Raw genomic sequence first — 18,230 nt, 5'->3', positions numbered from 1 at the left:
GTTGTAAACATATATGTTTATATTTATACATACATAAAATAATCCAACAAACATGAGACACATAAATTGTGCAAAAACATCAAACATCAAATACACTGCTTTAAAGTCGTCTTCCTATTCCAGAATTTTCTGGTTCTCACTGCAATAAGAGCTTTCTTATTTATAGATATGATGTTAAAGATTTAATTTTGTCTTCTACCTGTAATGAAGCAGAACAATAAAAGCTTTATTTGACGAAGAAAATAACAAGTTTTTTAATTTGTAGATGAAAAAAAATTCCATCTAGTCGTATCTAGAGTTGGAAACTATAACCTTTCTTCGGGGATTTAATTCCTCGATTTGCATGTGCATGTGCTTGTTGGTATTGTGCAATATACAACTGCATGTCACAACGTTTGGTCCTACAGCTTTGGTTAAACTGTGTACAATTGTAATTTGCTACTAATTTAAATTTTTAAATGCAACCTAAGCTGGGCACATTTGTTTTATTGATACAAATATCTTTAAAAGGTTATTTATATTTCAAAGTATACAAACTAATAGTTTAGACATAATAATAAACTATGAACATTGTCCACATATGTTAAAAAAATAGCTAATTTGATTTAATGACTGGTCACTTGATTAAATGATTAATTGGTATAATTGATCAAATGATTGATTTGTCACTTGATTAAAGGATTGATTAGTCAATTGATCAAATTTTTGATTGGTCAATTGATTAAATGATTGTTTGGTCAATTGATTATAATAATGTTTGGTAAATTGATCATATTATTTATTTTTTAATTGATAAAAAGATTGATTGGTAAATTGATTAAATCATTGATTAGTTAATTGATAAAATGATTGATTGGTCAATGAATAAAATGATTAATTGGTCAATTGATCAAATTATTAATTTTTCAGTTGATAAAATGATTGATTGGTCAATTGATTAAATATTGATTGATCAATTGATCAAATGATAAGTTGATTAATTAATTGATTGATTAGTCAATTGATTAACTAATTGATTGGTTAAATGAATGATTGGTCAATCATTCAAATGATTGATTGGTCAATTAATCAAATGAATGATTGTTCAATTGGTAAAATGATCGATTGGTCAAATGATCAACTTATTAAATGATTGATTGATTGGTGTTATGGCTGAGATCAATTGATTAAATGATTGATTGGTCAATTGATCAATTTATTTAATGTTTGATTGATTAATTAGTGTAATGGCTGATGTGATTGATTGATTGATTTATAGATCACTGTTTAGCTACATCTAGATAAGGTTGAGGTGAGTAACCAAAAAGCTTATGATCTAGTTCATACATCTCATATAACCGGGTCACCTGAACACAACAGTTTAAAGGAACAATCAGCTAAATCTATATAGTTAAGCTCTTAATATATATATTATATTCTTGCAGTGCCCCTGGCATTTAAAATTTTTTTTTTGGGACCAGTCATAGGCTCATAGCTACCTAACATCAATATGTACATATGTGAGCGAAGAGTTTTATATATATATATACATATAAATGTGGTTTCGTTATTGCTTGCCAAACGGCTTGCCCAAATTGGCTGATTTTTTTACCCGGGTGTACCAAGCGCCAGTAAACGGCGGTAGTAACTGTAACTAATAATAATATAGACCTTGACAATGCTGGGATCTCCAGCTAGTATTTACTAAAGAAACAGTACACAAGAATGCATTTATCATACAATTCTAGAACTATTTGAAAAAGATTAAATTCATAATTTGAGGAAAATTGAATATCTCTTTAATTTTAGCAATAATAATTAACATCACAATAACAAGACTTTTTCTCTTTTCAGAAACTAGGGACCGAATTCAATGAATTTGAAGCAGGTTGCTGAACTACCTAATGTCGATTCAAATCCGTAATTCTGCAGTGTAGTTAGCATCTTCAGGACATAGACAAAATTTTGATTCACCGTTTCAAGACACTTGGTTGAACCATTTCCAGACCTGGCTCAAATTCATCTAAACCGGTCTGCTGATTTAGTAAATAGAGAGACGTAGTTGAACTAATTCTCTGGTTCAAGTTTAGGATACGTGGTTAAACTTAGTTTACAAAGTTCAAATACTTTTCGCTATTTATTTTTCTAGTCAACGTACACATATCTTTTCTTAAAAATTCTATGTTTTTTTTCTTAATAAGTTTAATATAATATGAACTAAAAAACCAAAAATTGTTAACCAACCTCATTTTTTGTCAGCTGGGAGAAATAGTTTTCCACCAGCACAGAGGAAGCAATTTTCCCGTGAGCACCAGCCAAATCCTTCCTACATAAACATTTTCAAGGGACATTTTGCAGCCAAATCCTTCCTACATAAACATTTTCAAGGGACATTTTGCAGCCAAATCCTTCCTACATAAACATTTTCAAGGGACATTTTGCAGCCAAATCCTTCCTACATAAACATTTTCAAGGGACATTTTGCAGCCAAATCCTTCCTACATAAACATTTTCAAGGGACATTTTGCAGCCAAATCCNGTTGCTGTTGTTATTGTTGTTAATCTGTTAGTTCTGGTGTCTGTTTGTTTGCTTGTATGTCCGATCATTACTTATGAAGCCTTTAACAGATTTGTCTCAAATTTTGATTTGGGAAATTCGAGAGAACGACAAAAATGTTACATGCATTTTTTTTTTAATAATTTATTAATTATTTGATTTATTGGTTCCCTTACCCCCGGAAAATGATTTTGTCTAAAGAATATTTTTTCGTTTTATCCAGACCTAGTCGAGTCATCAGAAGGCCAAAATCAGATTCTGAAGTAAAAACATATAATAACAAATTATTAGTTAGCATTAGTTAAAATCAATAGTTTTAAGGAGGAATATGTAACTTTCGTTAAATCAATAGTTTTAAGGAGGAATATGTAACTTTCGTAAAATCAATAGTTTTAAGGAGGAATATGTAACTTTCGTTAAATCAATAGTAGGAGGAATATGTAACTTTCGTAAAATCAATAGTTTTAATGAGGAATATGTAACTTTCGTAAAATTGAAAAAAAATATTTTTCTTAAAATCTTCAATTTATGAAAGGACACCAAGTTCTAATTTTAGACAAGCTCTTAAAAACAAGAAGTCTGCATTAAAATCAATTTAAATACTGTTTTTTTTCTGTGTGCTTGGAGTAAGGATTAATATTCAGCATGGTATCGACCTGTTACATTTGGGAAAAAACGTCATATTAATGTACTTTTTACTCTACAACATCAAATTTTTTTCTTCAAAATAATCTCCTGTGTGTAGACAATTTTTGCTTGTATGTATACATCAGCCAGTTCAGAGCATACATTAATAACAATACAGATAGAACACTAGATGTCGTCTTTTCAAGATCTAGGAGTTTTTAGTTCACAATCCTAAGGCAGAAACCCAAAGGAGTTCCGCGCACGCCGTGTTAAATGACAAGGCATAGAGAGAGCATGTGCGTAACTTCTTTGGCTTCTGCCTAACTTGCCTCAGGGTTATTGTGAAAGGACGACATTTAGTGTTCTATCCGTATTATTCTTTATCTATCGTTCAGAGGTTTTTTTAATGGATCACCATGATCGTAACATACATTATACCATATGTTGAGGTGGAAGGGGTCGGTTCCTGCTTCATGCTAATCTACAGACTACACGTATACACGTGTACACTGTACACTGTACACTGTACAGGGTGATCTTTAAAATTATTTGCGCTAATAGTTTGTCAATTTATCCTTATTGAAACAATAATCACAAAATTCTCCTAGTCCTGGTATTTCAAAAATGTGGTCTGCTTTTTATCTACTGTCAATATTACCTGAGATATTAAGATTTCGCCAGATTTCAATTCATTAAATAAAACCATAATTATCAAAATCTAACAAAATTCTTTATAGCTTCGGGAATAATAAAATAAGAACTACGTAGACTATATTTTGGAATTACTACGTGTATTTTGGAATTACTACGTGTATTTTATAATTGTTAACTCAAAAATAACACTTTCAAGTAACTCAAGAAAAACGACGACATTTTCCACGTCATTGATCATAAAAGGTATAAAGGGCACCATTGTGAATCGGGCATGCCATAAAAAAAGTCATTTGAAATTACGGCTACAGAAACAAAATGGTTGCCTAAATTCTCCATTTTGATAGTGATGGTTGGCGAAGAAACCGGTTTGCAAACAGATGACGTAAACCAGACAGGGGCCCAGTGCAGTAGTAGCATCGACTAAAATCATTTTGTTTTTAACTACTTTTAATTTATTTATAGGTTAGGGTTAGGGGCCGAGCGAAATTGACAATTGGGAAATTGCACAATTGGGAAATTGTACAGTTGGGCAGTTTCCACTTTGGGATAAAGCCTTTTTGATAAATGCTTAACATCTTCGAAAGTACATGAATTGTATTTATTTAAAGATTCTGATTATTCATTGTCCAGTGTACACTACATAATTATCACCCTTAATTAGAAGCGATCGAATCCAAATTTAATTAAGCTAGGATTCAGTCTAACCCACTTTCATTTTCGCGATCACTCCCTTTAGTGTGAAGAAATTAGTATCCCTTTTTTCTTTTACTAGATTTTCCGCAATAAATTTTTTTAAAATTATTTTTTTCACCTGAAAAATAAAATCTCTTGCACCGTCATACAGAACATCTAGCTTTAAGTTTCTGCATTATAATTTTTATTATTTTTACTTTTGTAACTTTTGTTACTTTTGTTACTTTTTTTACTTTTGTTACTGTTGTCACTGTTGTTAATGTTGTTGTTGTTGTTGTTGTTGTTGTTGTTGTTGTTGTTGTTGTTGTTGTTGTTGTTGTGGTTGTTGTTGTTGTTGTTGTAGTTGTTGTTGTTGTTGTTGCTGTTGTTATTGTTGTTATTGTTATTATTATTGTTATTGTTGTTAAACTGTTGTTACTGTTGTTACTGTTATTGTTGTTGTTGTTGTTGTTGTTGTTGTTAATGTTGTTGTTGTTGTTGTTAATGTTGTTGTTGTTGCTGTTGTTGTTGTTGTTGTTGTTGTTGTTGTTGTTGTTATTGTTGTTGTTGTTGTTGTTGTTGTTGTTGTTGTTGTTATTGTTGTCAGTGTTGTTATTGTTGTCAGTGTTGTTAGTGTTGTTAATGATGTTAATGTTATTATTGTTATTATTGTTATCATTGTTATTATTGTTATTATTTATTAAATAATTAATATACCTGAATAATGTGTTGTCAAGCACTAGGTTGATGAAATCTACCCATGATGTATTCTGTAACCTCGCAAGTAAAGTTTTACTAAAATTCAACATTTTATCCTGTGATTAAATTGGATATTGGATATACAGGGTTATCCACAAATGATGAGACTTCTGAGACGATTGTACGAAATTTATACTGTCTGTTTCCTTATATTTCCAATTCCCTGCATTGTTTCTTTGTCAAATCAATAATAAATGGGAACGTTCCAACTTTTTAAAGCCTTTTTTTAACGGTTGGTTCCAACTGTTTTAAAAATAAAATATCAGGTAGCTGTATAGTTTTAGAGGGTTAGAATGAAACTTCGTTTTTCTTAAAAGTTACTGCTAGTAAACTATCTCAATTTTAGTAACGCATTAACGGAAAATTTTCATCAACGGTAAATGGTACCGTTATAACAAAATAAACAATTGTTGTTAACAGTTAATGAAATAGTCCAGTCTTCAACAATATTAACGGGGTAAACGGCGCGAAGCGCCACAGAAATGTTTTTGAAGGTTTATGAATGTGTTAATGGTTGTAAACACACAGAAGGAAACATTTAAAACATCAAAAAACGTAAAAACAATATTTTTCCTAGAAGTTTAAAGAAGTTTTAAGCAGAAGTAAAAACGAAATTCATCGTTAAAAAGAATTCTTTTCGTTTTCGTTTTCACCAGTTAATTTTGTTCTCCAAAAACCGAGTGGAAGATTTTGCCTGAAAGACGACATTTCTTAGTTTACAGCAATCGGTATTATTTTAGTCTTTCGGTTTTGAATTACAATTTTTTTTCAAATTTGAAAAAAACGTTTTCCCTGATTTCATCTTCAGGTTGCAGCATGTCTTCCCAACCCTTGGACTCAAAAAGATGTCTAAAAAAAATCAGTTTACAATGTTGCTATTTTTACAAAACATTTTAAAACTGAGCTAAGATTTTAAAATTAAAGCCCAAGCCTTACTTACACACATTTCTCTGCGCTAACACTTTGCTTTTTGTAAATTTCTGAAATTTACACTTATGAAATGGCTTTTCCCGGTATGATACAGCCAGTCAAAGGTTTTAAGAGTATTGCTGTAAATAGGAATGTAAACGTTTTCGTGTTTTTGAAAAACGATCGTTTCATTATGAAAATGACGATTAAAAATCGAAAACGAAACGATCGTTTTAAAAACAATAGTTTTTTAAAAATGGTCGTTTTTAAAACGATCGTTTCGTTAACGATCGTTAACGACGACCCTTCGATAACGATGGCTAACGATGACCATTCGTTAACGATCGTTAACGAAGAGAGAAAACCGACCTGAAGGGCATCTGTACTTATCATTGAGTAGTTTTTAAGAAAATATCGAGAAATTTAAGCTCCCCCACAACTTTTTAACTTCATGTAAGACGACATTAAAAAAAGTTGCATGTATTTTTTTCAAAAACGATTGTTTTTCCAAAAACGGCCGTTTTTATAAATCGTTAACGATTGTTAACGACAACCCTTCGTTAATGATCGTTAACGACTACCCTTCATTAACGATCGTTAACATAATTGTCAATACAATTTTTTTCTCTAAAATGATTGTTTTTTCAAAAGCGATCGTTTTTTAAAAAATAATCGTATAAAAAACGGTCACAAATCGTTTTAAAAAAACGATCGTTTTCTAAAACGAACGTTATTCGTTTTTTTAAAGTTCAAAACGAGTGGGTCGTTTTTAAAAACAATCGTTTTTTTCAAAAACGAAAAGATCGTTTTTGAAAACGATTAAAAAACGGATAAAAAAACGATCGTTTAACGATCGTTTTCAAAAACGATTAACAACCCTAGAATCGAGCATTTTCATCTTTGCATAGAGAGTAAGTTATTTTTTTCAAATCTCAGCTGTGATGTACAGGGTGTTCCACGAAACATGACAGCTGTTAAATAGTCTTAAATGTCGTCTTCCATACAATGTATTAGATATTAAAGACTTTTTACAGTATATTTAGTTTTAAAAACTTTACTCAAATATATTTTACTATAATCATGGATGCCATAAAATATTTATTATTATTCTCTTTGGTAACAAAAAACTTGACATATTATGGAAGAAGACATTTTAAACTATTCACCAACTGTCATGTTTCGTGGGACACCCTGTATCATGTAAATCTTACCGGTAGGCAGAAATCAGACGTTCTAATTCAAATCATTAATTCAAAACCTTTACCAACTTTATTTTTGAAAAACAAAAAATTATGAAAAAATGATTAAAAAATACAATTATCAGCTTCACTTTCACAACAATAGCTATGGAAAAATCTGAACGAAAATTTGACCAAATTGTGATTAAAAGGAACTTTTTTTCCAATGGTTGTGTGTGTGTTTGCTATCGGAATTTGTTGTTAATCAAAGGGCCAGCTTGAAAAAATGGTGGCGAATGATATTTGAATTAATATTTTCCAAAAGGATGTCGAACTTGAAGAATAATTTCTTGGTTTGGTAAACGGAATGATTCTGGATTCCCTCCTAATCAGAAAATATTCTTTAGTCAACCAAGACATAATGTTGAAAAGTAGAAAACAAAGGATATTAAAGAAAAAGTTTGATTGAGTTGAAAAAAAATTATCAAAAATGTAAAGGCTAACTTTTTTATTTGAGAAATGAAAAATAATGACATTACAAATTAGATTACCCTTTTCCATTAATTTAACTTTTTAATTTAAAAAACTACTTTTTTTCTGAAAAATGCAATAATTTTGATGAGAAGCACCAATCATTTGTGTATTTTTATACCACGATCATGTTGACATCAAGAAACTTTAGTCTAAAACTAGAAAGCGCGTCTATTTAACCATGGTTAAACCCACTTTCACCCTAGATAGACCTAGGGTTAAAAGTCAGAGCTCCGTTGATGCTGCAAACTATTACAATGATTTTACCCATGGTTCTGTCGTCTTCGATCAGCTTAACATGGTTAGAATCTGATTTAACCATGGTTAAAATGTCTTAAATTTCGGCCTCTGGCAGAATATGTTTAAATACATTTCAGAATGTCGTATTAGCTGGCAGATTAGGAGGTCATGAAACTAATCAATTTAATGACTATTCAACTAAATTAGTTTTCTAAACTTCAATCATTGTTTTCAAATAGGCATTTAATTATATATTAATACAGACAGGTGAGGGTGATATATCACATTCTATTGTGACATACTAGCCACTAGGACAGCTTTAGCGAGTTCTATTCTCTTCATACAGGGTGTCCCACGAAACATGACACTTGATTAATAGTTTTTAATGTCGTTTTGAAGTTTATTTTGTTTAAAAAATCTTTTGCTCAAATATATTTTACTTTGAAGTTAATTTTACCCTAATATGACTCCTATATAATATTTTTATTATTGTCTTTGGTATAAAACAACTTAACAAACTATGGAAGAAGACATTTTAAACTATACCAACTGTCATGTTTGTGGGACACCCTGTAGTTCTATAAAATATATTTGACTTCTATGTTTGTTTGTATCCAATAAACGTCAGGACAACTGAACTGATAAGACCAGTGTTTTTTGGACAAAGCACTAAATAAGTATCATCTAGGGTTTTCAACGCAAATGCATTTGCGACGACCTTAAATAATGTATGTTTTTGTACGTTCGCGCAATTGCAAGCCCTGTAATTTCGCGCAATTCCGTGCAACGGAATTCCAATTGGAAACAAAGTAAAACAAGAAAATTACAGTATACAAACGGAATAAACTTGTCCGTCTTCACTGTTCATCTTGCGGAGACATCATAGACACATCTTTACAGTCTTTTACCATTTGCATAAAATAAACTCTAGCAGAATTATTAATATTATGGCTTTTAAAATTAGGTATTACAATGCTAATTCATAACAAAGACGATATCGAATTCGTCAATGAATTCCCATGTTTATTGGGACACCCTGTATATATCTATACCTATGCTTGCATTAAACTCAGTATTCTTATTGAAAAACCCTCGCCATGACGTTGATCCAGCTTTTGGAACAGTCAAAAACAGGAATTGATTACCCTGAAACAAATTAAGGTGAACAAAAAATGTATATTTTTTGAAATTTAAAAAAAATTATCTCATTCTATTATTTTGAGCATACGTGGTCTTTTCTATGAAAATTCTCAATTGTGAAATGTTAAAACTTAAAAGAAAATTTCTCTATCTTTACATTGTGGGGTAAAAAAAAACCTTTATGTAAAAATGAATGGGAAGAGGAAGAGAATCCACAATCTTCGTGTCTCTGATCCGTTTAGAAATTAAAAATCAGATTTAAGAATTATTTTATCAATTTCAAAGACGACATTGATCTGCAATAACTTCTTCATTGTACTGTTATTTTAACATTGTCATAATAATCCTCTTTATATAATTAAAAGAACGGAATTACCTGAAACTAAATTGAGTTTTGGAGAACACTTTTAAAACAATTTAAAGTCTAATTTAATCAAATTGTCATTTCGCAAGGAATACTGTGTACTGCAGTTCCTGGGAGGAATGTAAACAAAGCGACCTGCGGCAGCACTGCGCATGATATCTAAGGGGGTCGATTTTTACAGTATTTCTGTAAAAATATGGCTTTAACGGCGGAAAAATATAAAAAATATCCTTTTAAAGAAATATAAATGTTTTCAAAATATGATATGGGTATTTAAAGATGCGTTAGAAGTCGCTAAATACAATAAATTTGTTTTCATTTCAAAATCTTAAAAATTGTTTAATCTAGATCCATGGATTTGTTTCATTTTGAGGTAATTTCTAACCGATATTGGTGATTTCAACGTTTCTGAATTCAATGTTTTAACACAAATCTTGTTAACCCAACGTATTTTGGAGAAATTTAGCTATTTCTTGCAATTAGTCAATTTTTCGACTTAAAAACAAAAACCGGTTTCCGCATGGCAATTTTGATTTACAGAAAAATCCTCTTTCGCTAAATGTGGCTCAATTCATTTTTTAATTGTAAACCAATTCCTTCCGTACAAAGAACTGTACCACGGATTAATAGGGTTGTTGTACATCTCACAAACTTTCTAAAATACACAAAATTATTTGAATGAATCGTTTAAGAAGAATTTGATGAAATCCTTTTTAAGGGCCATGTCTTTTCACCTGTAATCTCAACTTTCTCTCTTCAAAACTATCTAAATAAGAATACGTATTAATAATATGTAAAAAAGGCAAATTAAATCTAAAAAAGAGATATTTTCACTGTTCAGTTCTTGAACTTTTCATTTGCCTACATTAAAGCATAAATATTTCAATAATTACTTTTAATTTTTGTAAACACGAAAAAGCCATGTCGATTTTAAAGTTTTTTTTGCCAAAATTTAGCTTTGAAATCCTTTTAATTTCATGACAAACTTAAAGGGACATGTTAAGGAAAAATGAAAGGGGTACAGGCTGAAACCTAAGCATTTTAGGAGCTGATTGAGACCTATAAAAGTTCTATCTGATGTTCTTATCTCAAAAAATTGATGTAAAACTGTGTCAAAATTATACCAAAACGTATAAATGTAAGATTTTGTGTAAGATTCGTAATATTAAACAGATCATGTTCAACAAATACTCAACCAATCTGAAAACGACGATATCCTAGTGGAGCTTGAGAAACTCAGGTGTGCTCCTAATATTATTTGAATTGAATAATGTTTCAATTTTAATAGATATAACTGATGATATACGTCCGGACCATGTCACCAGCACTCCAACCAATGGCAGTGCAGTATTATTGTCACGTGCCTCCGGTCTGTATCACGTGACCAGTACACTGCACTGTCATTGGAGAGAGTTCTGGTCACGTGATACGGACGTATATCTTACATATATACCTTTTGGTATAATTTTAACGCAGTTTTAGGTCAATTTCTCGAGACAGGAACATCACATAGTTGTCTTATAGGTAACGTTCAACTTCTGAGATTCATAGGTTTCAGCCATTACCCTTTTCATTTTTCCTTTACAGTTCCTTTAAGGAACTATAGGCGTAGTTTTAAGTATCCCTTCATTGGTAGAGTTGCATGTTCTATTCACAACGTACCCGACACCCGTAAAAGCTTTGTCTGATCAATAATGAAATAGATATCTATGTTTATAATTTCAAAACCCAATTATTTTCAATTTTGGAATTATCAGAATTAAAAACTTTTGAAGCTAGAAAACTCAATTAATTTTTGAACTGATAAAGGTTTCAAGGGTACTGCTGTCAATCGTGTATTATCGTGTACACTGTACATGAATGAAATTACCTGCATGATTTGTAGGTATGTACGGTACTGGAGGTATATACGGAACCAGATGTGGGAAGGAAACAGACTCGGAAGTAGAAAGATGATCTTCATTTGACAAGCTTGAGAATGTTATATAGTTTATAGCAATCAGCATAAATAAAACTGAAATTACAATTTCTCCCGAAACAATAACAAATCTAAAATATTAGTTTTCAACAATTTAAAAATAGAAAAAGGTATAGAAAGGTCAAAACTTTGTATACTAAATCTGTTAAAAACGCCCCCCCCCCACCCCTTGAAAGAGTTAAGTTACTTGGTGAGGAAATTTTCCTAAAATGCAGTTTATAAAAATATAATTCACACATTTTTTGATTCGTCGAAAATTCATTTTTATTCTAAAACAAAACAATTATTTTGGATAAAATGACGAAAAAATAATTGGTGAAGTGATTTTTGAAACGGTAAAGGGGGGGGGGTAGCATTTGCGTTTGAATTTTAATATATCAAATGCAGCATTTCTAAATCCCGATAATTTGGTTCGAAATTTTTAAATGAATGTAAGGGATATCTCACAATTTTTTATATATACCTAACAATGTTGTCGAAACTTCGAACAATATGACCGAAACTTCGAAAGTTATGATCAAAACTTTAAACAAAATGATCGAAACTTCGAACAATGTGATAAAAAATTTGAACAATATGATCGAAACTTCAAACAACATGATCAAAACTTTGAACGTAAGATGATCGAAACTTCGAACAATATGATCGAAAGTTCGGACAATATGATCGAAACTTCGAACAATATGATCGAAACTTCGAACAACATGATCGAAACTTCGAACAACATGATCGACACTTCGAACAACAAGATCAAAACTTCAAACAATATGATCGAAACTTTAACATCATGGTCAACACTTCGAAAAAAATGCTCTCGGTAAGTTTGAAATATCTGATAAAATATTAAAGTTTCTTCTATATTATAATGCTTTAAATATAAAAAAAAATGACGATATAATTTAATGGAAACAAATATTTTTTTTTAATACAATTAATATAATATCATAATATTATACTTAAACAAGATTAAGCTCTATTTCAAGATTTAGGAAATTAACATTTTGGTTAAACAAACATTATCCAGACATATATATGGACATATTTTTATACAAATCATGCCTCTCTAACTTCTGTTTACATAAAACTTGGCTTCTATCCTGCTAAATGACTGTGTAAATATTGTAATAATGTAAATAAGCAACAAATAATCAAATCGTATTTTGTAGCCAAAAAAATGAAATCAAAAAAAACTTTCGGGATGATCCATTTGTATTAACTAGCGGGTTTTCTTAGCAAATGACAAACATAATTGCCTACCTTCCCCAAAAAAGATGACAAGCATAATTGCATACCTCCCCACCCTCCCCCTTCCTTTCACTGATACGCCCCCCCCACTCTTCCTCCGAATCTAGGTGAAGAAATGGTACAGATGAAGAGAAAACAGTGTACGGGGGGTGGGGGGGGGGGGGGTCCGCCATGTAAAAGAAAAAAATGTCGAGAGTACGAGTAGTTCGACAGTCCACATGTTACAAAAATAAGGGATCAATCTATTGCACTCTTACAAGAAAAACTAACAACTAGCTCTAATTAATTAATTAATTAAACTCAAGTATTTTAAATTAATTGAATTAAAGTGAGAGATATAATAATGTGTAAATATATACCGCACAATTTATTGATATTTGAGAACAAAATCTTCGTTTTTCGAAAGGCTTTCTGTAGTTCGAAAAGAACTCAGGGTGTCGTATCGAAGTTTCGACCATATTCAATAGATTTTATGCAGATACTACAAAGTACGAATCAAACGTTTTAGAATACAAATGTTTAGAATTAATCATGTTGATTAAACTAATAGTGTTTACTGTGTTTATGTTTGGTGAGGTGTGTTTAGAAGAAAACCCATTTATCGATGTATACGATGAGGTTAGTTTTTATTCATTTGTGAATACAGTGGGACTCATAAAACTATGGAATAGAAACACGAAATTAAAATAATCGAATGCGAATAGGATGTTGTGATAAAGCATACAGTTTTATCAGCTACTTTTCAAACAAATATAAAGCATACAGTTTTATCAGCTACTTTTCAAACAAATATTATATACATATATATAGATATACCAAAAATGTTCTTTAAAAATGTAGATACTATGCAAACCAATACTGCAGGTAATAGGTATATATCTGCTATAGTTTCTGCTTATCAAAATTTCAATGAGAAAATATAAAAATAAAGTGGGCCTGTTTGTTTGTCTGTTATTTTCTTGATACAAATCACAACGGTTGGACCGATCGGGCCTATTTTTTTTTGTGGCAACTCACATTTACCCAGGGAAGGTTTATTGACGGGTAAAAGTAAAAAATTTTGCTTTGAAAAATTTCGATTTTTAAAACTTCAGAAATCTATTTATGTTTGCAGAAAAATCCGCTAAATTTTGAGTTTTACAAATACGACAAAGAAATTAGCGCTTTTTGATGAAAATTATAAATGCTTTTATTGTTGTCAGAGAATCGTCTTGAAAGCCTATTCCATTAAAAAAAAAAGATAATTAGTGGGATGGTGAATAATTACATTTGACAGTGACGTAATGGACACACTGGACTAACCAGAGAGAGGAGCATTCGGTTTCTTATATTTGAAATCAAACGTGTTTTGGTCTTTAATTCAATAATCATTTACTTTACGGGTTTGTTTAATGTTTTACCTCTAAATTGTCCCGCATTTTTATTCAAAATGCATATGCCAACAAAAAAGTACTTAAGAAAAAAGGCTAAAAAATTATGTTTAATGGGTCAGATTGTGATCGAAAGTCACAGCTTTCTGGAATATTGACGTAGAACCGTTAAATCCACGTGTGGAACTTATTTTTTGTTAAACAAACAAATTAATCATAACAGTCCTTAAGCTGAAAATATTACATAGCACAATGGTAACCCACCCAAAAAGATCTCAGCAGAAAAAGTGTTCGGAAATAAATTCCTAAATTTTGGCTCTGTAAAAGTCCCGTGGAAAAAAGTCCTTAATTTCAGTGATCTTTTATTCATGAGACTTTAATGGCAGCCCCCATATTTTTTAGGGAAAAAAATCCAGGACTTTATTATCAGTGACATTTTGTCTACAGGACTTCAGAAAATTGGGAATTTTTACCCATGTTTCGATTCCTGTGACATTCTTATACATAGATTTAGCACAAAATTAATGCAGAGAGGGCTTCTTTATTTTAGCACAATTAAACAAAAAAAACAAGCATCACGTTTTTTTCTTTGATAAGAAATTATCTTTTTATTGAATAAAAATTTATAAGGTAATTGAAGACGACCTTGTGCCGGCTGCAGAACTGCAAGAGGTTGGGGAACAATTTATTCATTTAAGGAAATTCATCAAAGAAACTAAATTACGTTTGTAATTACAAATTTGAAATGAATTTCATGATGACACATAATTAATTCATTGATACCCTATACACCCTGGTCGGATCAAAAATGAATGAGATCCTTATATAATAAGCTGAAAATTGTGTATTTTCAACCTTGGAATCTTTTTAAAAGTGGCTTCAGGACTCATGCGTTTCTGCAGTTAAGAAAGTTATTAAAAATTATACCATGTAACACTTTTCCCGATATAAAACTACTATATATTGGTCAAGGTTAGAGATGGGCGTTGTTTTTTAAACGAACAAAATCTTTGAGAACAAACAATTTTTTTCCCATAAAATAGGTATCGTTCAATAAAAGACAAACCATGGACGAACGATGGGCGAACAAATTGGATCATTTAGAGAAATGAAAAAATAGTTTTTTACCAAGCGAAAGAACAATTTTACTAAACGAACGACTTTACGAAATGAAAGATTTTATCAAACGATCATTCAATTAGAAAACAAAAAGATTGAAAATAAACGAGCGAAATGAAAAAGTCAAACGTGTCCATCTCTAGTCAAGGTTTTAAGGGCACCGTGATTAATCAGACATATTTAATGGAGGCTGAACTTGGATCACAGTCTCTTTAGTTTAAAATTTTAATTTTTACTTCTTTGATGCATCTTCAGTATGATTCTAGTTGATCTGGAATACAATGATTTCGAGCACCAAACCAAATCAAATCAATCCACCAAATACACCAAACCAAATCAATCCATAAAATCCACCAAACCAAATGAACCAATAAAATCCACTAAAATGGTGAAGGATTTGAGAATATTTACAGAATCGTTATTTAACAGCTCAACAGGCAAGTAATATTTTTTTTATTTTAAAACTATTTCAAAACACTTAAATGCTAAGGGGTCCATGATAAAATTCCATTCCGGATTCCAAATGGGATTGGTCAAAGAGAATAGATTAGTATAGAGAGGAATTAACACGAAAAAAGTGTAAAACTGCCATTTTTTTGTACTGTTTCCATACTGCGGTATACTTCACGAGCTTTCCTTTACTCAAGCTAAGGGCTTGGATAGTTAAATAGTTAACAAAATTTACCATTATTTTAAGCAAATGCAAATAGGAATAGTCCCTCAGAAAAGAAATTATGAAAGATTTTTTTTAATGTCGTCTTCATTTTCTGTGAATTTGTATTTTCATTATATTTAAAATCTGTTTATTTTGCCCCAAAAATGTATTAAATGGTAATCATCGTCAAATTATCTGCTCTAGGACTTTTAAGATTTAGAAAATGAACAGTATTATCTTAAAAATTAATTTAATCATGCTTAAATCTAGGTGCTAAAAGATCCAAAAAAGCAAATTCTTAATCTTCAAACTACCTTTATCTTTTGAAATATTTGAACTATCAAAAAATCAAAAAAAAAAACCTAAATGTGTATTTGGAATTTTTGAAGTCGGGTCTCGGGCTTGCAAATTTTATTTAAAGTTTAAAATAAAGGAGATATGTAAAAAAAGTTTTTAAAAAAATTTTGGTTTAGGTTTTAACATGCAATCCACCGAAGACTGCTGGTCCACCATTTTTTCATATTTGGACTTATGGACCCTATTAAAACCGGGGTTGGTTTGTTCCAATGTGTAACATAAAAAAGGTTAATTGATGACCTCCTCTAATGTCCAGGGACCATACTGTATTTTTGTGATTTTTCTTTGAACTCCTTTTCCGGGACTGAACAAATTCATACCGAGGAGGCTTTTTCCCCTTCTATTCTAATCTCTGTTCTGCACTCTCAGAATGTTAAATTCTAACAGAATTATTGAGCTGTTTTTGCCCATTTTCAATATGACGAACACGACGATAGAATTTCTTCTATAAGTCGATCATTTATAGGATCAGCGCTGCATTTTATCTTCCTAACAGACTTAAAATCCAAGGAAACCATTAGAAGGATTCTTGTGGAGCGAATTGGGAGAGTTTTAACCCAGAAAATTATTCTGAAAAAATCAAATTTCTTTACAAAGGATCGTTGGAGATTTCCCAGGTATACAGTTAGGTTTAAGTGATTACAGTTGATTCTGAACCCTATCCCGATTTTTGTCTAATTTTGAGGGGTGGGGGGTCCCACCCCCCTTTGATTTTGCCCTTATAGTTGAGATAGGGGAGTGTGATACATGTCCCTAGTCCAACTTTGCATGGCCTGCTCACTGAAAAAAAACTTTCAGGATTTTTAAAAAGTCAAAAAAGGAAAAAATGTTTAAAAATAAATATTTTTACTTTTGACAAATATTAACATGAGACACATGTTATTTTACCAAGTTTTCAAATATACAAATTTTAATTAATTAATTAATAAAAAAGTTATTAACCATTTTTTATTTTTTGGAAACACCGATCCGCCGTTTGACCATTCTCCACCCTACCCTATGCATAAAAAGAATTTAGCTGAAGGGGATGGTGGAGATGTCCTATTTGATGAAGGGGGGGGGGGTCCATGCCTTCATATTTGGTCCAAATCTTCGAATTAGTGTTTGAATTTCCTAAAATCAAATCAAATTGAATTTTAATGACCTCTAATGACCTCTAATGATCTCTAATGATCTCTAATGATCTCTAATGATCTCTAATGATCTCTAATGACCTCTAATGACCTCTAATGACCTCTAATGATCTCTAATAACTTCAACAAATCGAAAAGGTTTCCACTTTGGCTTTATGCATATTAAACGAAAGCTAGGAATCCAGGGAATACAGAAGCAACAACGAATCCAGTGTTTGACCTTCTAATGACCTCTAATGACCTAAAATGACCTCCAAAATGAAAATGTTTTAACTATGGCTACATGCGTTAGAGGTCATTAAAATTAAATTTTATTTTAAGTTTTGAGAAACTCGAAATTTAATTAGGCGTGCATCCAAAACAATCGAAGATTTGAATCAAAAATGAAAACAGTGACCCCCCCCCTCTTTCATCAAATAGGACATCTCCATCCCATTTGATGTTCACAACTTTGAATTTGAAAAAGTGAAGAAGTTTTACCGTGCTAATGTAAACCGTTTTAAGCTATTCAGAAGAAAACAACACAAGCGAGGGGTGGAAAGCACCCCCCCCCCCATAGAGTTAACTTATAGCCGTGAGCATAATTTTTATTTTGAGATTCTATGAGGCTTCTGGAGTTCTTCCATAAAAAGTATGCGTATTATTTGTTTGTTTTGAAACGTTTGCTTGTATTAAGCATATTAACGGGTCTAACATCGGTTACGGTTTTCGTGTTTTCTTTTTGCCTTTATAATTTTAAAAATGATATTCCCGTGGAGCCTCA

General features: G+C 31.1%; 3 long non-coding RNA genes across 3 annotated transcripts; all 3 read right to left on the bottom strand.

Annotated features, from left to right (window-relative positions):
- Positions 1–1,020: 1,020 nt before the first annotated feature.
- On the bottom strand, positions 1,021–3,790 carry LOC111708456 (uncharacterized). The gene is made up of 4 exons (XR_002766675.1): positions 3,595–3,790; positions 2,713–2,794; positions 2,224–2,305; positions 1,021–1,346 (listed from the first exon to the last, which is right to left on the bottom strand). It is a non-coding gene; the product is annotated as an uncharacterized LOC111708456 (long non-coding RNA).
- Positions 3,791–3,898: 108 nt separating this feature from the next.
- On the bottom strand, positions 3,899–5,293 carry LOC111708455 (uncharacterized). Its single transcript, XR_002766674.1, has 3 exons — positions 5,207–5,293; positions 4,629–4,680; positions 3,899–4,237 (listed from the first exon to the last, which is right to left on the bottom strand). It is a non-coding gene; the product is annotated as an uncharacterized LOC111708455 (long non-coding RNA).
- A 2,206-nt stretch (positions 5,294–7,499) lies between these two features.
- LOC111708440 (uncharacterized) lies at positions 7,500–9,543 on the bottom strand. Its single transcript, XR_002766670.1, has 3 exons — positions 9,424–9,543; positions 9,159–9,252; positions 7,500–7,720 (listed from the first exon to the last, which is right to left on the bottom strand). It is a non-coding gene; the product is annotated as an uncharacterized LOC111708440 (long non-coding RNA).
- Positions 9,544–18,230: the final 8,687 nt, after the last annotated feature.

The sequence above is a fragment of the Eurytemora carolleeae genome, unplaced genomic scaffold (assembly GCF_000591075.1).
Source record: "Eurytemora carolleeae unplaced genomic scaffold, Eaff_2.0 scaffold629, whole genome shotgun sequence".
Classification (NCBI taxonomy): Eukaryota; Metazoa; Arthropoda; class Copepoda; order Calanoida; family Temoridae; genus Eurytemora; species Eurytemora carolleeae.
Note: the sequence above shows the minus strand (reverse complement) of the source record. Positions and strands in the feature narration are given on the sequence as shown.